The sequence below is a fragment of the Rhagoletis zephyria genome, unplaced genomic scaffold (genome assembly GCF_001687245.7).
Source record: "Rhagoletis zephyria isolate East Lansing unplaced genomic scaffold, Rhagoletis_zephyria_1.1 Rzeph_scaffold_20317, whole genome shotgun sequence".
NCBI classification, from domain to species: domain Eukaryota; kingdom Metazoa; phylum Arthropoda; class Insecta; order Diptera; family Tephritidae; genus Rhagoletis; species Rhagoletis zephyria.
This window is the reverse complement of record NW_016177376.1, coordinates 1-8,544: the sequence shown is the minus strand read 5'-3', so window position 1 is coordinate 8,544 and position 8,544 is coordinate 1. Positions and strand designations below refer to the sequence as shown.

General features: G+C 36.3%; 1 long non-coding RNA gene across 1 annotated transcript; it reads right to left on the bottom strand.

Annotated features, from left to right (window-relative positions):
- Positions 1 to 3,459: 3,459 nt before the first annotated feature.
- Positions 3,460 to 3,779, bottom strand: LOC108380773 (uncharacterized). Its single transcript, XR_001849585.1, has 2 exons — positions 3,722 to 3,779; positions 3,460 to 3,494 (listed from the first exon to the last, which is right to left on the bottom strand). It is a non-coding gene; the product is annotated as an uncharacterized LOC108380773 (long non-coding RNA).
- Between the last annotated feature and the right edge of the window lie 4,765 nt (positions 3,780 to 8,544).

Sequence of the window (8,544 nt, the reverse complement as noted above, 5' to 3'; positions counted from 1 at the left end):
TCAAAAATACTTGGTATGGGTGCCGGGGCACCGGAACATACCGAGGCAGGCGAACTTGCAATTGGGGTCATATCCGCTCCACTTTCGTAGTCTTGAAAGGATTAGGCATGCTGCTGGCTATCTGTAAGCTCAAGTGATAAGTGGGCTAGTCGCACCACTTGCAGCAATACGAAACTTACTGAGCCAAAATGGTGCAAAAAAGGTCGAAGGATCTCCTTATGCTCAGCAGAGGGGACTCAGCCGCAGTCGTGGGTGTGCTAACAAGCCATATTTCCATCGGGCAACCCCCATAACAACTTCTGCAGCAATGAAGAAGAGCCAGGAACCTTAATCAGTTAATTGAAATATGTATAACAATGCCAGGCCAAACCAAATAAACTCAACTTGGACGAACATGGCGTGCATTTTCAGTAAAAAAAAATAAAAATTAACAGAAACGGAAAGGTCGGCGTTGAGTAATCCGGATATTTCAGTTAAAGTTTTAAAAAAGAGTTTTCAATTCTTACGCAAGTTTTCGGGTAATCACATTAGCATCTGATAATTCCACGATATGCTGTATAAAGTTATGCAAAGCAAAGGAAACAGAGTGCGTCTGAGAAAAGGAATGCAAATTTTGGATTGAATTGAATTCTTAAGAAAATCAATCTAAAAATCAAAAGTTTCCCAATACGAGTAAATTGTTGCCAAACGAAAACTTTCTCAGCAGCTTAGTAAAAATACGCTTTACAAACATAAAGGGGAAGCAAACGCCCATTGAGTGTAGCTAATTCGAATGCAAATTTCAAGAAGTTTTTCAAAAGATTTTTTTTTTAAGAAAAACGCTTTTCACTAATGAAAATAAATTTCAATGGAATATATGTAGTTACAGCGTTTTCCCACATCAACTCTCATGTTGCGACACAAAGCATGCCTGCCATTCAAATGCTAAATAGCATGTAGTCTATAGAGGGTTAAAACCTGTTGTTAATGTGTCATCTGTGCGTGCGTGTGTGTGTGTGTGTGTGTGTCCAATGCAGGACAATAGAAATATGAGAATATCATTGGAAATTCGGATGATTAATTCGACACACACAATAGCTGATAAGCTGAGCTGGGTATTACAAGCGCGCAAAGGCAGACCGGCAGGGACTAAACATGCAAAGCATGGAGCGTTTGTATTTTTTTTTTTCATCTGCTTCCTTTGTCATGTACATATGTACGTATTGCAAGTTTTTCAATATTTCTGCATAGAGGCAATGTAACTAACCCTTTTGCATTACAACTTTCACCCAAATTCACAAGGAGTTGCGGACGGACATAAGCGATTGAAAAGCAGTGGTGCTAAGTATTTTTTTACGTACATACAAGATTTTCGAAGAGAAATGCTGGGCAACAAAGGAAAGGCTTAAAGGCGTCCATACATCCTGTGCATGAATTCACATTTAAAGGATACTTGAAAGCGCACGCAGGGACTTTTCAATAGTTTATAATTTCTTATTTTTGGTAATACTTTTTTGTTTGATTTTTTTTTTTTTTTTTTTGTGCGCCAAACAATGAGGAGCTTAGGAATACCTACATACATAAATGCCTGGCAACTATTATTTAGAATTTATTTTCGCCCTTTTCTCGTTGCTGCCAACTACGCAGTTAATATCCTTGGCGAATCTGTTTTTATAGCTTTCTTTTCTTGCTGTAGCATATTTTCTTTGTATATGTACATATAAGTAGCGTTATATGTAGGTATGTATGTGCGTGTTCGTAGTGAAAATTCACGTGTACTCTTTTCGGCGGCTTAAATGAAAAATATTAAATTCGTTTTGGATATATAACTGCGTCTCATAAATTTATTGTTAGGCAAATTTTCTATTTCCCAATCTTTTCATTTCAATTTCATTTTCTTTAATTTGTTTCGCTTCCCTTCCCGAAGTCATGCTAACAACAATAGCCGAGGCGTCGCATAAATAGCGCATTGCTGGGAGAAAGACGCTGGAGTGGGGAAAAGTAAGACAATTGTTAACTTTTACCTTCGTTTGTGGCACAGAAGAAGAAACTTTTGTTGCAAGCAGCGCACCAATAAGGCACGAAAGACATCCCTGCTACTCCGGCCGAGAATTGTAAAGAATAAAGGCGAAATTTTCGATTCAACGCAGCGGCAGTAAATAAATTGCAATTTTTCAATAAAGCTGTTTACACCCTTTACGTTTTTTTCTCGCATTTTCTCGGCGAGCCAATCTTTCCTCTGCGCTGCTTATATTTATATCTATATGTATTTATTTATTTTTTCTACACTGGCTACGACTTTGATTATACGCCTTGCGCCTTTTACTGAGTGTTGCAGTTTTGCTATCTTTTGTGTTGTTGATGCTGCCACTGTTGCTGTTATTATTATTATTGTTGTTGTTTTTGTTTATGACGTTGCTTTTTGATGTTGATTGCATGCTTGGTTGGTTGCTTGGTTGTTTTGCAGGCTCACGGTTCGGGACTGATTATGCGTGCCCTGCTGCTGCTGCTGCCCACAGTGGTTCAAAATTAGCATTTTGTGTTTACAATAATAAAAATTGAATTAATACTTTTCTTCGTTATCATTTCGAGCACATATCCATGCTAAATGGGAAACAAGTAATTTTTAGCAAAAAAAAACGACTTAAACTCTCATATAAAAAAAAAATATATATATACATATATCTCATGATATCGGATCTTAACCAGATTAGTATGGGACCACCTCTGAGACACTACCTTTCCGATGCAAAAAGAATTATCGCAATCAGTTGACGTGGTCCAAAGTTATGCGGTAACATACATAAAAAAAAAACCGACGAACTGATAACCTCCTCCTTTTTTGGAAGTCGGTTAAAAAGCTTTTGTTATTATTGAAAATCAAAGCGAACACTTAGTCACTTGCAACTTGCACTTTGTTACACCTACAAAAATTTAATGATCTATAAATCTGCATACCCAAAATTTTTATAAAAGCCAAAAAAAAATAAATTTGATTTCGTTGAATTTGTTTTTATTACATTTAAAATTAAATTTTATGTAAAATTGTTTTTTCGTTTTGGGGGAACCCTACAATTGTTTTTAACTAGTTTTGATTATGTAACATTTAAAAACTGGACTAGGAGAATCGATTTTCTTCCAAATTGCAAATTTTTCCTTGCACTAAAAAATGTAATACAAACCAATCGAAATTCAAAAATCGGGCTCAACTGTCCTCATGATTAGTATTTTATTAGCTTTCATTAAAAATTATCAAATTGAGTGAAAAAGGAAGGCTCCAGCGAATTGTGAACACAAAATGCAAATTTTGAACCGCAGTGCGCTGCCGCTGCTGGGGCAGTGTAGTGTCTTCTCCGTACTCGCGCTACACCTCTTAGCCATTCCCTGCTGCTGCCTAGAAGCTGTTATGCTGCATATTCCACTTTATTTTCTATGTTTTTTTTTTAGCTCTTCTTCATTTTTCGTTTTCAGCTCCTTTTGCCAGCGCGTTGCTAGGCGGCAGAAACAGCAGAACCCTGTTGCCAAGAAAAATATATTAGCATACTTTATTGTCGACACATTACACTTCTGCACGCACTTCTGCAAGGCACTCGAAGCATAGATGCATACGTACATACATACATACATACATTCATACGCATACACCCCCATGCCAATAAGTGCGTTTTGTGTGTGTGTGTGTGTGTGTTTGTATTCTCTGTATTCTGTAGGGCCTTACAAGTGTGACGCATTGCCACTTTACCTCCTGAAGATGTTGAGCTGGTTGTGTGTGCCGTACGACCAGTGCAGGCGTGCTGCTGCTGTTGCCATGAGCGTTGACTGCTGCATGTACATACATATTTTGTAGACCTTTGTTGCACGAAAATTCTCAACGTCATCGCAGGCTACTATAAATGGATATTGACCCTGTAGGAAAATTGATTCTGAAGAGGTCATATAGCAAGGCCAGTCACTTTAGCAACACTCTCTAAACTGTTTTGTTCTGATAAAATACTATCATGGTTTAGAAGCTTTTTAAGTACTGGAGAAGTTGTTGCTTACGAACCCACTAAAAGTATTCTATTTAGGTGTGTATACGAAAATGAGGGTCCCCTTTAACGCAAAATTAACTGGCATTGCGATTCCACTTCGAGGTTCTGACTAATCGTCTTCTTAATTCACAAAAATTTCTCAGTTTTCTTATATAATCCAGGATTATTGCACGAATCTGGGTTATTTATATATTACTAGCTAACCTTCTAAATTGATTTTACGCAAATTACTTCTATGGGGGATAATTGATTATACGGTATAATATCGGTGTATGCATGGGCTTAGTTAGGTGGGGTCGAACCCAAAACGCCTGATGAGCTGAGAGGAAAACTAGAACTCACTCAACTGCTGGAATTGCTGAATAACATAATGGTGTTGGACAGTTCTCCTCAGGAAGGCAACTGTACCATTCTCTTTCATGGGAATTTTTCAGCGGCGAAGAGCAACTTTAGCGTTGGAAAACGCTCCCATCAAGGACGAGGGGAGGCTATGCTCTAATTAACATGCTTTTATGTTTTTTGCAAAAAACGGCGTTTTAACTGACTGATTCTTCAAATCTGGTAAAGTTCGACCGACTACTGATCTAAACTTAAAATTTCCTGCTGAGTAGCTACCATAGAACGCAAATTCATACGTCAATATGTTTAACTTGGCATATCTTCATTCTACATTTTGGAGTGATGAGTCGTTTATTTGTAGTCATGCACGTGTGTCAAGCCCTATGTTTGCCTGATTGCAGAGCCCAAGAGTAGGCAGATACATACATACCTACATATATACTTACCTATTTGCTTTTGTAGCATCTCATCTTAGCGAGAAAAATAAAATAAACTAAAAAGAATGCATTGCATGTAAATGCAGCGTTGAAATAATACTCCTTGTTTTCTGCTTTTGTTTTTGTTTTTATTTATTTTTTTCCAAATATGCCACATACATATCCATATTTATAACACATCTATACATTAAGGTGGTCCATTTTTTTTCAGCAGCTCCTTAGAACTGAAGGGTAGTAAAAATAAGGAGCCCTGTATTTTTTATTTATCGTTTAATATTTAACTGCGCTGTCGAAACTTTGATGACGAATATAGTACATTAGAAAATTGCTATAAAATCGTTTAAATAAAATAAATATTTTTTGGTTGAGTAACAATATTTCTCTTCAGAGATCTTCAAAGCATAAAATTATGACGAATGTTTTACTTTAAAATTTTACTTACTATAATTTTATAACCGATAATCTAAACTCTCATACACAAAATAATTGTATTTTTTGTATTCTTAAGGACATTAAGCACGTTATGAAAAAATAGTTAGTAAACTTTTAAACTTATACTTGCATATAGTTTGTTTTATCGATGAAACAAATATTTCTTTGTGAACGATTTTATAGCAACACTAGGAAAAAAATTATTTTCCTCCATATAAATTATATCGTCGTTTAAAGTTCCAAACCGCGTATCGTCATTCTGCAAAACCGCCTAACTGACATTTGCTGCCAAAAATCGGATTTGCTCACACAAGCTCTTGGCTCAATCCTTATCCATTGGTCTTGAAATATACACGCCAGAAATGCGATTGCTTTATAAAAATGTGAGCAATTCTGAATTATATATAAGTGTTTTCACTCTCAAGAAAATAATTTATGCAACCTCACATATGCGGTTTTGCATTTTGTTGATACGCAGTCGTGTACTTTAAACGACGATATGCAAAACATCAAAGCGCCGGCAGCACAGTTAAAGTAAAAAAAGTACTGGTCTCCTTATTTTCGTTATTTTTCAGTTTTGGAAGATGGCAGCAAGAAAATTTATTTTCCCATATATGTACGTTTGCACCACCCTAATAGACATATATGTAAATGTTATCACCATTTTTGTTTTGCTGTTTTCATAGTTCGCTGCCGCTGTTGGTAGGCACAATGATGACATTTAAAGTATCTTTACACAAAGAAAACAAAAGATTCTTTTATTTCCTTTCATCACCGTGGCCCTACCTCAAAGCGCAGTCAACCTCAACACGTTGTACTCTAACCCTCCTCCCCTCCTTGCACTCCTTAATCTGTAGGCATCGCTTCTTGGTTAGCTCCTATTTTTTATAAACACTTCCATTTGGTAGGTTTCTATTTGTACCTTAATATTTCTTTTGAATTTCATTGTTTGTTGATTTTTTTCCTCAGCATTGTTTGTTTGTTTTTTTTTTTTTGTTTTTCATCATTCGCCTTTACTCAACCACTTTGCGTAAAGTGTCACCGTTGGTAATTTTTTCTAGCGTCCAATTACAATTTTTCCAGAAAACTGCACACAAACCCATTCATAAATACTATTTAGTATCTGTGTATAAGTGTAAATATATAATCATGTGTTCCTTTATCTGAATAAATGAATACTCAACTTGCGTATCTTGTGTGGTTTTGGGTTTCTAATTTAAATCATAGAATAATTTTTTAGAAAATTTTTTTGGTTTTATATTTCGGCATGTTTCTCCGTTTCACAATATTCTCAGAAGTAGTTATACCGCAATTATCCTCGGGCTGTTCCTCTGTTTTTCTAAAGTTTTTACACAATCTTAAGGACCTTTTGTCGGTCTGAGTGCTGCGAGAGAAATTTCATTTTAGTATCTGTTATAGGCCTATTGATCGCAGTTAATTACCCAATACACCCCTAAAAATTTTCTAGTTCTGGAAATTTTGTGTTTAGAAAATATCCATGTAACCAGTTGGCTTCTATTTCCATAATCCACGACAGACTTGCTATGTATGTTTTGTACTGTTGGTAGTCCTTAGGATAGCCCACGATTGTGCCCAGGATCATCCGAACAAAAACACGCCGATACTGTCCGAGACATTAGCACGTCTGAGCGATTTCTGTTTTTGTGCATTCGGGTGTGGAAAGTTACTTATCGTTAAAAACTTATCCAACAGACTATTATGAAAATAAAAGTCATCGGACTTACTATAAGAACATTTTGTTAGAAACCCAGTCTACAGTGAGCGTCACTTAAGTAAGACTCTGCAACAGGCCTCGCGTTTGCACTAAGAAACTCCACAATTTTTTGCACTAAACCCCATCTATCGATTTGGGATGAGACAAAAAATCATGTTAACTATTAGGCAGACCATGCTGGTTCCTCAATTGACCCAATCAATATACCTTAACTTACTCTTCCGATTTATTCGGTCTAGACTAATCTTTGCTTGTAAGTCTCATAATACGTCAGTTTTGACAAGGATACGTCAAGCTATATCGGCAGCGCGTTGCATTTTAGTACTTCGAGTCTCATCTACACTTTACGAACAGTGCAACGTCTGCTATACTAATTCCAAGCCGGTGAATAATCAAAGAAATAGACTTTGCAATCTAATTCAACGAAAATAAAGCAATAATAGCTTTCATTCCCAGCTCATATCCTCAGAAAGTAGGAAGGTCGCGTTAAGTGGACAAAATTGTATAAGCGAAGGGAGATGGGCTAGAAGGATTGTTCTAGTTAACGCCCAATATCAGAATTTCGTTATAAAACACCCTATTAAATTCTGAGATAGGACGCTCTTCAACCAAATTCAGAAATAGGGCGTCATTGAAAAGTTTTCTGAGATAGGGCGTTTTCGAACTGGCTGCCGAGATAGGTCTCCATCCCTCTTACGATTTACTGTCGATCCTTAATTTTCGAACTGTTCCATTCATATTCAATAAATTACAGAAGAAAATCAGGTGTTCTCTGTACTACTGAAACGGCAAGACTATACGGGAGGTAAAATTTGTTCAGCAGAGACTGGAGGAGGTTGTCGGTGCTCTCTCCTCAGATAATGACTAAAATGTTATTGCCGCAAATGTCCATAAATTCAAGAACTTGCGGAAAGCAGAGACTTTTCTGTCCTCTGTTTGAAATGGAGCGCCAATAGGCGAATTTTCCTCCCCAGCTCATAAACTGCAGAAGTTACCTATTTGGAGAAGTGGTAGAAGGATCTCACTCAGTGGTGTTTTTATTTGTATGTTTCGCTTTTCTCTGGGCTGGATAAACTTCGAACAGTGTAAGTATGTGTAAATTTTCTAATTAGTCCGCCAATAAATCTAATAAAACTTTTTGTGTAACCGTTGAGCGTTTCTTGGTAAACTCTTGGTTGTTGTTCATTATGCTGCGTATTAATGTTATATTACTTTGAGCTCTGCGGCAGTTTAACCAAAGCCGCATCCATTAGTGATTATCATAAAAAAATATGATTTTGAAAATATTTACAAAGGGAAATTATGTTGCATATACTACTATACACATATACATATATACATATTTGAATGTAAATGCGACTTTACCAATACATCAAAAAGGTCATATGGCAACATCTGGAAGCAGTATTTCTCGTATTTGTTATTTTTGATGTACTAATAATCTTCTCATGTTTACATACATATGTACATACATACGCACAATTCAAATGAAGCAGACCGGCAGGGAAAAATCAACGAGCAATAAAAAAATTAAAATAAAGAAGAAAATTCCATATCAAAGCGAAATAAGAGGAAGGCAGCAGCAATTTAC